The sequence below is a fragment of the Adiantum capillus-veneris genome, chromosome 15, assembly GCF_014529385.1.
Source record: "Adiantum capillus-veneris isolate H3 chromosome 15, ASM1452938v2, whole genome shotgun sequence".
Taxonomy (NCBI): domain Eukaryota; kingdom Viridiplantae; phylum Streptophyta; class Polypodiopsida; order Polypodiales; family Pteridaceae; genus Adiantum; species Adiantum capillus-veneris.
The window spans coordinates 65,543,531-65,561,700 of NC_140945.1; positions in this window are offsets into that span (position 1 = coordinate 65,543,531).

The window sequence follows — 18,170 nt, forward strand, 5'->3', positions numbered from 1 at the left end:
CCTATTTATAGCCGCCAGACTAGATCTTTGACTCATTGTCCCCTACACAATTACTACAATAGATGGCCCTTATAAAATTATCAGCTCAGTTGTCCATCTGAATCCTTGTCTAGAGGCTGTTTCTATCGTCTACACATCTCTCAAGGGCCAAAAGGCATCTCTCTAAAAGGTAAAGGTCAACCTCCCAATGTAGCCTCCTTGGCCCTTGAAAACCGAATACTGAAAATTAGGGCCAAGGAGGCACCTAGAAGGCAACCTAGAAGGGAAACCCAATGTAGCCTCCTTGGCCCTTGAAACCCTTAGCTATCATGAAAATTAATTCCTAACCTTCTAGGTGTTCTTACTTTTTCACGGCCAAGGGTTCCAAACACTTTCCACTTCGACCGGCAGCATCGTCATGAAGCTGTAGAGAGCCAGAGCAGTAAGGCTGCTATAAATTTCAGCCAGTATCGAAGCTGGGATTTCGAGACTGGCTGCCCGGCTTCCATACTGCCTGACGTTTATAGCCTCTCTTAAAAGAATTGACAATGGTTGAACTGCATATCGGTAATCAAGCCCAATGTAAAACATATAAAGCGTCGCTCGTGACAAGGATTATCGATCAAATCATCACAAAAATCTGGAGAGAGATTTTGATGTCAGTAGCATTTCAGATCTGCAACAGTATCGGAGGACAAACTTGCCATATTGCTGCACACTCGATTGCCCAAATGCAGGTAGTCTCTTGTTTTTCATGTATGCCTCAAATATATAGATCAAAGCCCACAAAGTTATTACCCGTGGCACCCATTGCCCGGAGGTGCTTTGAAATTTTCATTGATCTGTTACTGGGGTTATTGCAGCATTGATGGAGCTACCGATCAGGGAGAGTTGTTTTTCTTCCCCAAGGAAGGGAACAGTTTTGATAGTGATGAATCATGATATATCTATCATTAAAAGAAATACACTGGTAATAGTAGATAATAGATCAGACGATGGCATCACGATGATCACTTTCATAGCTTTGTCAAAGCCTTGCTTGTTAAAGTGATCAACCATGCAATATACACCATTTGTGTGCATGCTCGATTCCTGCATGGTAAACTTTGACACGTTAGGTTGACAAAAATTTGGTTAACATGTATGCCAAATGGAGTGTCTGTAGCAAGTTTGCGCTATCTATTACAGATGCAATCTTCTATTCTTCTATCTTCATGGCTTGTGTCATTACACAAGATGTTGACACGTGCAACAGCTTTTCCAACCCAGTGAATGTACTGAGGCTTTCTTTTGTGACTCACTGAAAGCCTCGTTCAAGAAGGAAGGGTTTTTATCAAGGTAGTTCACGCTTATGGATTATGTTTGATATCCGCATGTATGGTGATTGATGCCAAGGAATCAGGCAGCCGAGCAAAATGAGGCTCCCTTTGTAATAGAAGTACCAAGCGTGGCAATTGCAATGGAATGTTGCAAGTTTGTAGTGTGCAGCTTGTAGACTGCCATGATGTGCACCGTATCTTATGATTGAGGGAATGTTGCAGTGAATCTACGCTGTGCTGTGAGCATGGCATGTGTGTCAGATTCGGGCTAGCTGAGGGTCTTTACGTATTGAGTTGCTATGGAATGCACTTGGAGGATGCATGGTCTGATTTGGCCATATGAGGGTCACGATTTGTATGCAGTTTATGCTCACTCTTGTTGATCATAGGCTGCTATCTGAGAAAGTTGGTTGACACTATCATAAATGGCATGTGATGTGAGTATGCATGACAGGTTTTTTCATCCACTTGGCTTCCAAGAAGACAGTTTAAGCTGGTGATTTGTTATTAGGCTGTTCAAGAGGAGTTTGACACCTGTCACCATTACGTCATAATGCCAGCAACAATGGTCGTTTGTGAGAGACTATGAATTCCAGCTAGTATCAAAGCTGCCATTTCGATATAGGCTGAAGTTCATAGTCTCTCACAAAACAGCTGGCAGTGGTTCAACCATAGTCTATAATATTGATATACGAGCCCAAATTGATATTCAAGCACAAGGTGATGGTTGTAGTCAATTTCTTCTATGCTGCCTCTTCCAACGTCATCTCCAGCGTCGTTCGTGAAAATGCAAGACAAATTACTGGAGAGAGTTTGATTTCAGTGGCAGTTCAGATCTGGTGGATATGCATGCACAGCAGTACTGGAGAACAACATTTTGCCAATCTTTTTTGGCAGTGGTCAAGAGGAGATTAGGAGCCTTGCTTGTAGTGCAGCATGTAGAATTTTGTTCTTGAGTACCCCAATTGGCATACATATTCACGAGAAAATTATTAGCAGAACATGATGGTCCCACAATCCCTTAGTCAAAATCTTGCAGGTCAGGACTCGGTTGGAAAGATGTCTTCACATTGCATCTGTTTAAAACAGTGAACAGATTTTTGGCCTTGTTCCAAGAAGCACTGCATTGAAACCCAACCATGGATTTGCTCCCCCTTATCAAATACCACACATTATAAGCGACCTGCCATGCCAACTAGACTTGTACTTGAATCTCGTTTGCAATCAACGCACTTCAAGGGATGACGATTTGACAATGGAGTTTCTCAAGTACGGTTCAATGATGAGGAAGAGCCTCACACTTCGCCTACATACCCACGAAAGTGTTACCTATATTACAAATCGACATTTCAAACGACAACTGCATTGATTAGCAGATGTGTTATCCCTGAAACCGGTCAGTCAATTTGGATGTGCTCTCTCCTATGATGGATCCAATCAGTGCGGGCGTTTAGGAACGATGCGGTACACGTCTATAGACAACAAAATCTTCTGATGAACTTTCATTCCCTTGCCTACAAACACCAATTGCAGCACACACACATATGGTCCTGTCCTTAAGGACCTGGTTGAATAATCTTAGAACTAGCTGGCCTTGCCCATGTTGTGGCTCGGAGCCCTGTCCCACCGAGTGCTTTTGGGGGTTGAATGCTCGTCAACCATTAAATATTTGAGTCCCATGCAATGGTTAGAGAACTTAGTGGGTCCTGACACATCTCCTTTAGCCCCTTCAAAAGTGAGCCCAAATCCAAATCGTTTCAGTGCTTTGTGAGGATGATCGTCTATTCCAGGTTGCGGAGATGGCAGCATCTGTTTTGGCATCCTACACCGGTCGACTACAGGCTTTGCAGCTATAAACCACAACGCCTTTGCCAATTGCATGCACTTCCACACCTATTGGAACTGTGGATACTTATCTCTCTGTATCTCTCAATCTCCAAGTCGGCCATGCCCTGTCTGCTCTAGATTTAGGTACTGCTCTCTGTCTCTTCCTCTCCTTGTCTTGCATACACAGGCCTTGCAAAGTGGTGTCCATTGATTTTGTAGGTCCAACCGCATTGATTTCACTCTGTTTTATATATATATATATATATATATATATATAGAGAGAGAGAGAGAGAGAGAGAGAGAGAGAGTTTTTTATTGTCGCCTTGACAGGCTGGAGCAATGTTCGGGAAATTGTGTCTCAACTTAATATGGTGCCGTTTTCAATTTCAAAAATGTTGGTTGAGAGCAAAGGTAAAATGAGACATTCTGCTCCAAAATAGAGAAAAATAGTGCAAAAACCCCAAAAAAAATAACATAATTTTCTAAAATTTTCACTTGGCAAATTCAAAGAAAGGATTTTTGTCCGTTTTCAATGTCCACATGTGATATATCCTGCTTCATTCCAAAATAGAAGTTATACCAACATTTTGCATTAGGAGGTGGTTACTGAACTGATGGTACTTCTATAAGCTCAATCCATCTTCTCAACATCACGGGAAAGAGGACCAAGCCAGGTGTACCATCTAATCATGCAACAATGGTGAAACAGTCTATGTCACGCTTCCATGTTCATATTGACTGAAGCCAAGCAAGCACATCCCATGGAGAGATCTAAAGATAGTGGCTCTAATGGCCATGCATGAACTACTTGTTGGCATTGCCTGCTTGCAAGAAGTGATATAGGCGTCTTGCCTATGAAATTGGGTACACATTTTTTAGGCCATTTTTTAGGCTTTTTGAGGCTATTTTCAGATTCCCCTTCGACCCCTGATAAAAATAGCGGTGGTTGTTAAAATTAGCGCTGGTTTATGCGCTTGCTAAAGAAAACCTCGGCCATCGCGAGGACAAGAGCATCGCGAGGTCGAGAGCAGGAGCAAGCAGCAGAGCGTTTACGCGCAAGGTAGGAGGAGCACAAGGTATGCGGACCAATACTGTTGTGTGTGTGTGTGTGTGTGTGTGTGTGTGTGTGTGTGTGTGTGTGTGAGAGAGAGAGAGAGAGAGAGAGAGAGAGAGAGAGAGAGAGGATTCAAATTTGGCTTCAAGCAGACAGCATGGCTGTAGCTTCAAACCTTACTCCATTACACAATGGTGGGCTCATTCTGTTCGTCCTCATTGAGGACGAATACACTTCTGCTTGGGATGCTTAACAAGGGCAAGAAAGAGGTAAATTCGAAATGTAACTTACCGCTGTTGATTTGAACTTAATTTATTGTGTCTAAGGTAGTTTTTTGGGGCCTGCGCAACTCACTTTGGAAGCAAAAAACCCAGGGCCAACCATCTGTGAGGTTTAGTTTAGCATGTCGTCTATTTAACTCCTGGGTTCCTTTTTTATGCAGGGAGAGTTATGGTCACATTAAGATAGAATGAAGGCTTGCTGGGGTCCTTCAATGATGGTGGCCTGATATTTGAAACCACTAGCTGCAAGATGCAAATACAGGCCATTGCATACCATGCTCCCAAGCTGCCTACTTATGCACAAAATGTTGTTTATGTGCCGACCACTAGCCCAAAAAGTTTTAAGCATCTCAAGCTGCAAAACCCTTTCACCAAATCTCTTATCCAATCCCCAAGACAAGAATACAGGCTACCAAGGTAGTGAGTGGCATAAAATGGTAACCATCTTTTTGCAACATTTGTCAGCCTACTCAACGTCCTCTTCCTCAGATGTGTATATATTTTTCTACGCTATTAAGTTATCTAGAGTAAATTCCCCCTCTTCGTTTAACTTTTGTGGCGACACATACATTATACTCTTCCCAAAAATGTCACCTTAGTCATATATTTATATTACCACCCTTTTCTTTTTTGCTTTGTAAATAGAATAAGCATACAATAACCAACTATATACCCCCAAACTTTCTTACCTCTTGTGAATTAGTAGTAGAAAAATAATATATCCATCTTCCACCCCATATAGATAAATTCCCATGGAAATCAACTCTCCACTTGTCTTTACCAAAGATTATGGTCCCTCTCTACAAGTCTTCTATGCCCCCTACATAGGTGGCCCAATATCTCTTAAGAATATACATATAGTTTCTCTCCTTTCAAAAAGACTCCAATTGTATATTCTTTTCACAAGAAAATAATATTGGGCCCTCCTCTATTTGTTTAAGCATCATAGCCTTTTGAAAAAGCATGATTCCCCTTGGATGCATACAAGCAAAGGGCCCATACAAGAAGACTTGGAAGCAAAAGGTTCCCTAACCTAGTGTGGACCTTCCAAACCGAATTCCTTGGTGCATGGGCGTGAAGAATAGTCCAAATTCATATCAAACATGTTGAGAAGGTCAATTTTGCCTTTTGAAGCATGTCATTCCGAGCTACAGGTAAAAAGTTATGGTCAAAATAGTGTAAATCTGTCAGATTCGCAGCAAAAGGGAACTGTAAATCAAGTAAATCAAGAGGGTGAGATCTTATTTTTCCCCTACTCATCTTCTAGAAGAGCAATGAGTGTTCAAGGTCACTTGCATGTGATGGGACCAACCTAAAGATGCTTTCTAAATGCCAACACAGACAAGTTGAGATACCCCGCAGGAGCCACCCGTAGGGCCTCATGGTGGGGCCCACCTACATTATGCACCCCTATGGAGCCTTCACGGTCTAAAATGATATTTTTGGTGAATAAATAGTCCCTTTTATGTCCAATATTCAATGAGTGGTCAAAGGACACTTAATTAGGTCTAATCACTTACTCTAATTAAGTGTAGCATAATCCCACTCCTACACAACTATAAATAGCCCCCCTTGGAGAGACTCAAGGACACACACCTATATTTTCAACTTCATGTTGTTTCTTAATCAATAGTAGAGAAAACCCCAACTCTCCCTCTTTCACATCTTCCTTCCTAACCCTCCTCTTTGGAGGAAGTGCAACTCTATTCTCCACTCTTTCCATTCTACAATCTCTTACTCCATCAACCCAATAAATCATTTGTAGAACCTTAATAACTTGTAAATACATCATGATCTCTCTCATGGTTATGTTAATGATCATGAAATCATCTTCAAAACTTTCAAGTGTCGCAATTCGTGATGGTTAGCCAGCGTCTGTCCTCCCCTTAAAAGGTGTGCGAGAAATCAAGTAAGTGTTCTATTATCAATTTACCATTGGTTTGTTTCTCCACACTTATTCAATTGGTCTAAAGAAATTTCTCACTCCAACTCTCTTTTGCTTCATTACATATGCATGTGGCTACCTCTCATGGTGATTTTATTTATGTCACGGCATTGCATAGATGGAGATGAGCTCTCTATGCAAAGTGTGTTAGTTTGATGTAAGTGATTCTCTTGTGTGTTTGAGAGGCAAGTCTTGTGCGCATGATTTTTTGATGAGTGCTTGAGAGAGGAAGAGTTTGGATGTATTATGGGTATTCTTATGGGGAGAAGGTGAATGCTATTCCACAAAATTGTATATTTCATTTTGATGCACGGCATTGGGTTGCATAATCGTTGATGGTGTTCAAGTGTCCAAAGTGTATATAGAGTAAGGGGGTTTTCAAAGTGTGTTGCTTGAGTGGGTGAGTGCAAGTGTTATTTTGATTGGTTTCCTTCTCCACTCCCAAAAGAAGGTGGTGCCCCAAGTAGTGTGCGTACCTCTTTATGAACATTTTGTGAGGGTAGGCCCATTGGTTTGGGTTTAGAGGCCCCATTTCAAAAAGCTCGCCCTCATAAAGTGGTGCCCCCACTGAGGAACATATTTCCAAGTTACCTTCAAATTTTTTAGTGATGAACAATGGAGTTCCCATCTATCCATTTCATTTTGCACAACACATTAGAGTAAATGTTCACATAGATAGAAAAGTCTTTTTCCAGCAACACATTGTTTTTATGTTTGGTGCAAAAAGACTTAGAGAAATACTAGCATCACCCAATCCAATTATACTTCCAATCATCAATTATGAAACTTCTTTTGATGTTCACGTTTTCATTTTGTTTTAAAGGCAGGAACAAGGAGTGGTGAAGGGGTGCTCAAGGGCCATATGAAGGAACGAGGTCTTCAAACTAACAACAAGGAGTAGCACATGAATCACGATCAAAACAATGAACCTTTTAGGCCTATTGCTCGGCAATCCATTCATATAATCATTGCAAGTAAGTTTAGGTTTCAGTCTATCATAAGGAGGATATTTGGATCCACTCGCCTCAATGAAATCAATGCTTCAATTAATCCATTTATTCTACCTATGATAAAGTACGAATTAACAATGGATGTGTACATCTTCATTTTAATGTAATCAGATTTATAGTGTCAATAATCTTGTGCGGCCCGTAAGAGAAAAGTTTCTTTTAAAAAAAGAGATTTCAAAAAGTCTAAACAAAATGTCAAGTTCTTTTCCCACGTTCTATGCAAGAAGTGGGGAAGATGCGCAAGAGTTTCTTGACAACTTGGAGATGGCACATCTCATATCCGGGAGAGATGAAGAGGAAGTAAAGCTACGAGCCTTCCCGTTGGTTCTAAAAGCAGAAGCTAAAGCATGGTATGAGACCTTGCAACCCCAAATCAAGTCCAATTGGGAGAGACTGCGAGCAAGCTTCCTCTCCAAGTTCGGGCAAGGTAATACTTCTGAAGGACTATGGAAATGTCTTATTGGACATAAGCAGGTATCACTTGAAGACTATCCCTCTCATGAAGCAACCTTTGTCAATCTATGGGGTAGGTGGGAGGCTACATTAGAAAATCATGGTGGTGCACCTAACTTTCAAAAAAAAAAGAGATTCATGGTTGGCTTGTATCCACTTTTAAAGGCTAAAGTAGAGCTAAAATTCCCATCCACCTTCGAAGAAGCACGTGAGGTAGCCATCATCAAGTTTAGAAAACTACACTTCCAAGCACATAGAGCAAGGGGTTTGAATAAAGTGAGTGAGAGGGAGTCTTCACAAACCATGGAAGCACCAATTAGGGCCCCTCTTGCACAATCTTCACAAATAGGAGATAACTCTCAACAAGAGGTTTTACAAAGGCTAACTCAACAGCTTGAGAACCTCACTCTGAATCTAGTACAAGGCCTACCTCAACAACGACAACCAAGAGAAGGGAATCGCAATCAACGAAGACAAGCTCAAGAGTTGCGATGTTGGAATTGCAATGAAATGGGCCATGGCATGTACAATTGTCCACATCCAAGGCGACTTTCGGGAGACATATATCCCCCCAGACCGCCTCCTCTCACTATGCAGCAAGAACAAGCTCAAGGCCCACAAATCCTTCGTCGACCACCACCACCAGCAAATATACCTCCTGTCCCACATGACGAGGAAGAAAGAGGAGTCAACATCATCAAGCTAGAAGAGGTAATAGATGAGCATACTCTAAACTTTGATGTTATGCCGGCAGAAAAACGCACAAGAGCACATGATAAGGATGAAGACATGAGAAGTGAAGGAACAAATTCAGCCAGAAGGGACAAGAAGAAGAAGTCAAAGATGGAAGAAGCTGAAAGTAGCAGGAAGCAAAGATCAAGGCGAAGGAAAATTGGTATCAACGACTTCCCATTGGGAAAGGAGCTAGAGCCCTACAACATCCTGGAGGATTTACAAACCCAAAAGCCAAACATTTCATGGCCTCAACTTCTACACCTATCAGCCAAAGTAAGAAGGCAATGGCCAAAGTTGGTAAGTACAAGAATTCCAAAAAAGAAAGCAAATCTTTCCATTAAGGTTGTGGCCTCAAAGCTACAAAAAGATGTGGAACCCATTGTGGATGCTTACATAAGGGGTAAAAAGGTGTCTAATGTATATGTTGATGGTGGAGCTCAAATGTGTGTGATCACGGAAAAATCAATGAACAGGTTAGGGCTTGAAATTACAAAGTCCTCTAATTGTCAAGCTAGGCTAGTCAACAACTCAAGTGTGAAGTGTTTGGGGATCATTGAAAATGTAAAAGTCTCTGTATGTAACATAGATGCACGAGTGGATATGTATGTCATGCCAGCTAAGGGGGAGGGCTATCCCATCATCCTAGGGAGGCCTTGGCTCATTGCTGTGAATGCAGATCAAAAATGGGGAAGTGGTCGTTTGATTCTTAAGAAGGGTCAACCGGTGGTGTATGATTGGCGAGAAGGAAAGCAACTAGATATCAACTATGAAACCACGGCAGATGAAGAGAGCGAGGAGGAGAGTCCTTACTCAAGTGATGAGGAAGCATCAACCAGTGCATCAACCAATGAAGAGGAGTCTTCTTTGGAGGTAATGGGAATTGTATTCAACGCCAACACTCAAGATGTTCCTGTAGAAGAAAAGCCAACAGACAATCACACACGAGGGGATGAAAGATGCCACCACCTTGAAGAAGGATTTGAGAAGATGCTTGCAAAAGATCTTACTTGTGAGGAGAAGAGGTCCTACATCAATATGTTAAGGAGGTATCCCAATTTGTTTATCACTGACTACTCACAAATAAGAGGTGTAGATGTAATAGAGCATCGAATTGAATTGAAACCAGGGACCAAACCCGTGGCTCAAAAGTTAAGGCGACTAGGATCTGTGCAACAAAAGGCTCTCCTACAAGAAGTGAATTGACTCTTGAAGGCTGGCTTCATCTATCCAGTATCCAACTCCGAATGGGTATCACCTATTGTAGTCACTCCCAAGAAGAATGGTAAGTGGAGGGTCTGCGTGGATTACAAAACCCTCAACGCTGCGACAAAGAGGGACCACTTCCCTCTCCCTTTCCAAGATGAAATTTTGAATGAAGTAGCAGGTCACGAATGCTACACTGTGTGTAATGGGTATTCAGGATATTTTCAAATTAGAATAGCAGAAGAGGACCAACCAAAAACCACCTTCATCACACCTTGGGGATGTTTTGCATTCAGAGTAATGCCTTTTGGGCTCACCAATGCTCCTAGCACCTTCATGAGATTCACAATATTTGTATTTCAGCCATTCTTTGGAAAATCTATAAGAGTCTTTATGGATGATTTCTGTATTTATAGTTGTAGATCACTTCACTGCCAAAAGGTTGAAGAGGGGCTTAAGAGGCTCCATCAATTTGGGGGACAACTCAACCCAGAGAAGTGTCATATCGGTGAATCTCAGGTGGTTTTGCTAGGCCATGTGGTTTCTTCACAAGGAATTCAAGTGGATCCCTCTAAAGTAGAGGCCCTTTTGTCATTATCTCCACCAACAACAACTAAGGAGCTAATGACCTTCAACCACAAAGTGAGGTACATGTCTCGCTTCATCCATCTCCTAGCAGAAGCCATCGCCCCTTTGCATAGGTTGGCAAGCCAATCTACATTTGAATGGGGGAGGGAACATTCAAAATATTTTGAGGAAGTGAAGGGCATTCTTAGCTCTCTCCCAATCCTAATGCCACCAGATCCAAAGGAGACCTACTATGTCACTCCAAGTGTAGGTTTCGAAGCAATTGGTGTTGTTTTGATGCAAAAAGATCCTAAAACATCATACATGAGGCCGATCTATTTTGCAAGCAAGGTGATGACTCCGGCCGAGAAGGGATACACTGAAATGGAGAAAGTGGTCTTTGCAATCTTGTTTGCGGTAAGGAAGTTTCGATCGTATCTTCTCCCTGTGCCATTTGTTTTTCTCACCTTAGAGCACAATCTACCATATGTAGTACAACACATGAGCCTCTCATCTAGAATAGCAAAGTGGGTGCTTGAACTCCAAGAATTTGAATACACTTTCCTTGTAGAAGATAGCACAAGAGCAGGACTTGTAGACATTCTCACCTACAAAGTGAGAGAAAGGAAAGGATCACGACTACAAAGAGAGGAAGGCTCAAAACAGTTCAAAGTGAAGGAGATTGATAATGCCTATACTTTATGCTTTGACGGAGCTTATCAACGCCAACAAGACAAAGCAGCAGGGGGAATCATCATTTTGAACCCACAAAAGGAGGTAATGGTTAGAAAAGGTATCACTCTACCCAGTGTTCACTCTAACAATGAGGCTGAGTATGCTGCTCTAACCCTTGGGTTAGAAGAATGCAAAGAATTAGGCATACAAAGACTTATTATAAAAGGTGATTCTTTGCTAGTGGTCAGGCAAATCCAAGGGACTTGGAGGTGCAAGAATCGTACATTGTTTGAGTGGCTTAGTAGTGTAAGAGCTTTGATGAAGGGTTTTAAGCAACACAGGTACAACACATTGTGAGAACTCATAACAAGGAAGCAGACTTACTCGCAAATGAAAAGCTTCAAATGGCGGTAGGAGGTGTGAAACTATATGAACCCAGGTCAAGAGGAGCTAAAAGACATTATCTTCTTTCTACAAGCAGGTGAGTGTCCCAAACACTTAGACAAGGTGCAAAGACATAGACTAGTTAAGAAGGCCACACCTTACCAGTTGATCGGGGATGATTTATATCACAAAGGGAAAGATTTGGTCTTGAGGAGAGTACCAGGTGTGCAAGAGATAGAGAAAATTCTTCTTTCATGTCATGATGATGTCTGTGGTGGTCACTTTTCTCAAAATATTACAAGTAGGAAGATTTTACAAGCAGGGTTTATTTGGCCGAGCTTACATCATGATGTCCAATATTGGTGTAAGGCATGTAAGCCATGCCAAATTGCTGGGGATAGACGACTAACATATGAGCCTCGAGTCCCAATAATATCTTATGGCCCTCTTGAAAAGTGGGGTGTGGATGCAATAGGTCCCCTACCTCGTACTTCTACAGGGAAGGTTTTCATCATCATGGGTGTTGACTACATGACACGATGGGCGGAAGCAACAAGCACAACCCGAATCACAGCTGAAGAGGTATCAAAGTTTATTTTTGATCATATTTGTAGTAGGTTTGGAACACCCCTAGAAATCTTATCAGATCGAGGCCCGGGTTTTAGAGCTGACCTTCTGAATGATCTCTTGAGGAGGTTAAAAGTGAAACACCTGCATTCCACACCCTACTATCCTCAATGCAATGGATTGGTGGAAAAAGTGAATGGAATGATATGTAAGATCATTTCTAAGCAGGTTGTGGACCGGCCTAATGATCGGGATCGCCATTTGACGGCTGCTCTTTGGGCGTATAGGACATCTTTCAAGGTATCTACCCAATTCACCCCTTTTCATCTAGTTTATGGACAGGAAGCACTTCTCCCCATTGAGGTAGAGCTCTCAAGTTTGCGCGTTCTTGCAAGAGTGGCAAAAAAACCAAAAGAGGTTCTACATGAAAGGATCTTAGATCTCCAACGACTTGAGCTAGATAGAGAAGAGTCCATTGATCACTACATCACCAAAGCGACAAGCCAAAGGAATAAAATCAACAAGAAGCTCAAGGGGAAAGGATTGAAGGAAGGTATGTTGGTTCTTCGCTATGATAACCGACTTGATACTCGACTTGACAAAAAGTTTTTGCAAAGATGGGAGGGACCTTTCATGATAAAAACAAAGTTTGGGAATGGTAGTTACAGATTAGCAGATTTATCAGGAAAACTCCACAAGACCAGAGTCAATGGATGGAGATTAAAGCCCTACTTTCAACGTATCAATCCGTTGATAGGCAGTCATCTACCTACATCGTCTAAGCTCCAAATTGACATGGCTCCCTTCGGCTTGGCAAATGCTCCACCTATTTTTAAAGCTTTCATGTGCAAAGAACCAGCCTTGGAATCTGAACATACCCAAGGCAACCCTCCCATCTCCGATTTATGGGATTGAGGTAATGAAAAGCAGGTCTAATGGAGTAAAAGAGTGCATGACACTACTCCTATTGAAAAAAAAAAAAAAAGTGGAAAAGGAAAAATGACAAAAAAAAAAGAGAAAAAAAAAAGAAGAAAAAGAAGCAACACCGTCCTCCTAAAGATATGAATATCTCTAGGCTTGGGGGAGGGCTAATATGAGTGGCATAAAATGGTAACCATCTTTTTGCAACATTTGTCAGCCTACTCAACGTCCTCTTCCTCATATGTGTATATATTTTTCTACGCTATTAAGTTATCTAGAGTAAATTCCCCCTCTTCGTTTAACCTTTGTGGCGACACATACATTATACTCTTCCCAAAAATGTCACCTTAGTCATATATTTATATTACCACCCTTTTCTTTTTTGCTTTGTAAATAGAATAAGCATACAATAACCAACTATATACCCCCAAACTTTCTTACCTCTTGTGAATTAGTAGTAGAAAAATAATATATCCATCTTCCACCCCATATAGATAAATTCCCATGGAAATCAACTCTCCACTTGTCTTTACCAAAGATTATGGTCCCTCTCTACAAGTCTTCTATGCCCCCTACATAGGTGGCCCAATATCTCTTAAGAATATACATATAGTTTCTCTCCTTTCAAAAAGACTCCAATTGTATATTCTTTTCACAAGAAAATAATATTGGGCCCTCCTCTATTTGTTTAAGCATCATAGCCTTTTGAAAAAGCATTAATTCCCCTTGGATGCATACAAGCAAAGGGCCCATACAAGAAGACTTGGAAGCAAAAGGTTCCCTAGCCTAGTGTGGACCTTCCAAACCGAATTCCTTGGTGCATGGGCATGAAGAATAGTCCAAATTCATATCAAACATGTTGAGAAGGTCAATTTTGCCTTTTGAAGCATGTCATTCCGAGCTACAGGTAAAAAGTTATGGTCAAAATAGTGTAAATCTGTCAGATTCGCAGCAAAAGGGAACTGTAAATCAAGTAAATCAAGAGGGTGAGATCTTATTTTTCCCCTACTCATCTTCTAGAAGAGCAATGAGTGTTCAAGGTCACTTGCATGTGATGGGACCAACCTAAAGATGCTTTCTAAATGCCAACACAGACAAGTTGAGATACCCCGCAGGAGCCACCCGTAGGGCCTCATGGTGGGGCCCACCTACATTATGCACCCCTATGGAGCCTTCACGGTCTAAAATGATATTTTTGGTGAATAAATAGTCCCTTTTATGTCCAATATTCAATGAGTGGTCAAAGGATACTTAATTAGGTCTAATCACTTACTCTAATTAAGTGTAGCATAATCCCACTCCTACACAACTATAAATAGCCCCCCTTGGAGAGACTCGGGGACACACACCTATATTTTCAACTTCATGTTGTTTCTTGATTAATAGTAGAGAAAACCCCAACTCTCCCTCTTTCACATCCTCCCTCCTAACCCTCCTCTTTGGAGGAAGTGCAACTCTATTCTCCACTCTTTCCATTCTACAATCTCTTACTCCATCAACCCAATAAATCATTTGTAGCACCTCAATAACTTGTAAATACATCATGATCTCTCTCATGGTTATGTTAATGATCATGAAATCATCTTCAAAACTTTCAAGTGTCGAGAAATCAAGTAAGTGTTCTATTATCAATTTACCATTGGTTTGTTTCTCCACACTTATTCAATTGGTCTAAAGAAATTTCTCACTCCAACTCTCTTTTGCTTCATTACATATGCATGTGGCTACCTCTCATGGTGATTTTATTTGTGTCACGGCATTGCATAGATGGAGATGAGCTCTCTATGCAAAGTGTGTTAGTTTGATGTAAGTGATTCTCTTGTGTGTTTGAGAGGCAAGTCTTGTGCGCATGATTTTTTGATGAGTGCTTGAGAGAGGAAGAGTTTGGATGTATTATGGGTATTCTTATGGGGAGAAGGTGAATGCTATTCCACAAAATTGCATATTTCATTTTGATGCACGGCATTGAGTTGCATAATCGTTGATGGTGTTCAAGTGTCCAAAGTGTATATAGAGTAAGGGGTTTTTCAAAGTGTGTTGCTTGAGTGGGTGAGTGCAAGTGTTATTTTGATTGGTTTCCTTCTCCACTCCCAAAAGAAGGTGGTGCCCAAAGTAGTGTGCGTACCTCTTTACGAACATTTTGTGAGGGTAGGCCCATTGGTTTGGGTTTAGAGGCCCCATTTCAAAAAGCTCGCCCTCAGTAGCAGACTACATATCACATCCAAAAAAGGTTTGAAGGCAAAGAGATTGACTAATTTATTCGTCTCTTTTGAGAAGTGATTGTTTGTTGTGTTCACTTGCCAATTTTTTGGTTTCTTTCCATCTTCTGTGTCCCTATATCTCTCTATACTCCACAAATCCCCCCCGCCTCTCTCTCTCTCTCTCTCTCTCTCTCTCTCTCTCTCTCTCTCTCTCTCTCTCTCTCTCTCTCTCTCTCTCTCTCTACCTCAGGCAGTACCGTCGTTGGAAAATTAGTGCCAACCTTTTTTATTGAGCATTTCGCCCTTTGTGCAAGCTAACGAAACTCCATTGTGATGTTTTCTGCCACTATTTGCACCTTCATTGCACTGCAAAGACCCATGCAGAAAACTTGCAAATAATAAGCTCGTGTGAGATCCGTTCACCTACATAGTGCCCTTGTAGGGCAAGGGCGAAATTACAAAGAAAGTTGTGGCAAGGACTTGAATACCTAATTATCATAGAGAAATTCAGGCTCATGGTTATCTCATTGGGTGTTATAAAGAGAAGTGGTGGATCAAACCCTCTCCGCATTCTGCACTGAAAAGTGCCTTGTGACTTCCTTTTGTTCCAAGGGAGGAAAGGCCACGCATCCCTCTAAAGAGTCCAAAAATTGTTCTTCGGTTTTTAAGCAAATGGACACTTGCCGCATCAACAGAGCTCAAGCCATAGTTTAGCATATGAAAGAGCTTTAGAATCGATAACTATGTTTGCAAAGTTTTCCACACACTTGTCATAAAATTGAGCTTGTATAGCCCATGAGACAAGGTACTTGATGGCACAATAATATCATATGAACTAAGATCGTGACAAGCTCATCTTCACCACAAACTTTACAAGGCCAAGTCTTGCTAATGCTTAAGCAAACCACAAATTCTTATTGACACCAAGCACAAAAAGTATATTAGAAAGTGTGCAGGAGCTACCATTAGCTGTAGTGTGCACAATCTTTCCAACTCCTTAAAGGTAAGAGGCATTGTTGGCACAAGTGACAATATTCCCATCAAGAACAATATCAAGATACGTTGATGTTATGGGATACATTTGTCACAGATGGTTCACTACCTGAAGAAGGAATGTTGGAAGTAGCAGCATTGCTATTGTTGCTCTTATTTATGTAACAACAAACAGCATGTTGCTTAGCCCTTTTTTTTATTTATTGCCTCTTGTAATAGAGAAGTGACCAACAGATCAAACTTAGCCACTTGAGCTGTGCAACAAGCCTCAAAGTAGAAGTAAAAGTCTGATGCAAATCTAGTATTGCGTCCATGATCCTGCTTAGCTATAGCTAAAACAACACTAGCAGTAGGTGCAGAATTGCTCATTATATAATTGGATTGCAGTGGCTAGCCAATTGTCACTTGTCACGAAACTTGTGTGTTTTACATTGCTCGAATTGGTCATCGTGGATATCATCTATGGCTAGTCTTTTAGCAGAAAGATTTGTTGGTTGAAGATTATGCACAGATATTTAGAAATTTGAAGAATAGACTGGAGGCAGCACAACAGCCTTCTATGGAGCAACGTGCAAACCACTATGTTGCTAAGCTCTTTGTAAGAGCATCTGCAGGGTTGTCATCCGTGTGAACTTTGGCTAACTCAATGCGTTTGCTAGACAAAATATCTTGTATCACATGATACCTGACCTCAATGTGTTTTGACTTGGAATGAAACACGGGGTTCTTTGCTAATGCAATCGCACTCTAGTTGTCACACTAGACGAGATAACCATACAGCTTCTTTGCCGACACTGAAAACTGCAACATACTCAGCCTCAGTGGTGGAAGACGAAGTGCAATTTTTGAGACATGATCTCCAAGAGACTACCGCTCCAGCAAACAAGAAAATGTAGCTAGATATGGATCTCCTAGTGTCCACACAACCCGCATAATCAAAATAAGTGTGCAACTATGGATGCATCAATGTTCCCAAAGCATAAGCACTTGTTGCTAGTTGAACCCTTCATGTATCTCAAGATATGTGTCATTGCTTCCAAATGCTTTATGCCTAGATTGACCATATATCTGTTGGCCGCTCCCACTACAAATGTAGTATCTGGTCGCGTGCTAACTATGGAGAACATAAGACTGCCAATTGCCAAAGAATATGGCACCTTTTCTATCTCTGTCAATTCAGCATTCGATTTGGGGCAATCATTCTTGCTAAGTTTTACATATTGGGGTACTCAATGTTTCCTCCCCTACATGTTGAAACGTTGCAAGACCTTCTGAATATATTCTTCATGTGATAGTTCAAGTATTCCACGCTTACGATCTCTCTTGATACGCATACCAAGAAAATGATGTGCATCACCCAAATCCTTTATGGAAAATTGCTTGCTTAAGGTATCCTTGAGAAGTGCAATCTCATCTTTGGACTTCCCGACTATAAGCATATTATCCACGTTTAAGATGAGAATGGTGAGGGAACCATTCTTCAACTTCCTTGTGTATAAGCAGTGATCCTCTTGGCTCCGTACATAACCTTGGGATTGAATGTACTTATCAAACTTGATGTACCACCTCCTTGAGCCTTGCTTTAGTCCATACAAAGCTTTCCATGTCCTCAATGGCTACTAAACCAAGCACAAGACATAGTGTAGTCATCTTGACTACTCGAGAAAAAATCTCAACAAGTTTATGCCTTTCTTCTGCTTGAAGCCTTTAGCAACCAACCTAGCCTTATACTTAAGCTCAAAATATTTTGTCGTGTACTTCTTCTTGTACACCCATTTGCAAGGCAATTCTTCTTTACTTTTTGGTAACTCTGTCAATTCCCAAGTCTCATTGACTAAAATCAAGTTATACTCAGATTGTATATCTTACTCCCACTTCACGCAATCTTCCATTTGAATAGCTGCTTTTTGTAACAAGTGGACTCATCGCTGTTAGTGACTAACACATAGTCCAATCCAAGCTTAAAACTCTCACGGACACGAGATACATGCATAGATCTCCTTACTGCCTGACTGCTGGATTTTGCTCTCTCTAGAGCACTACTAGTGGTAGGATC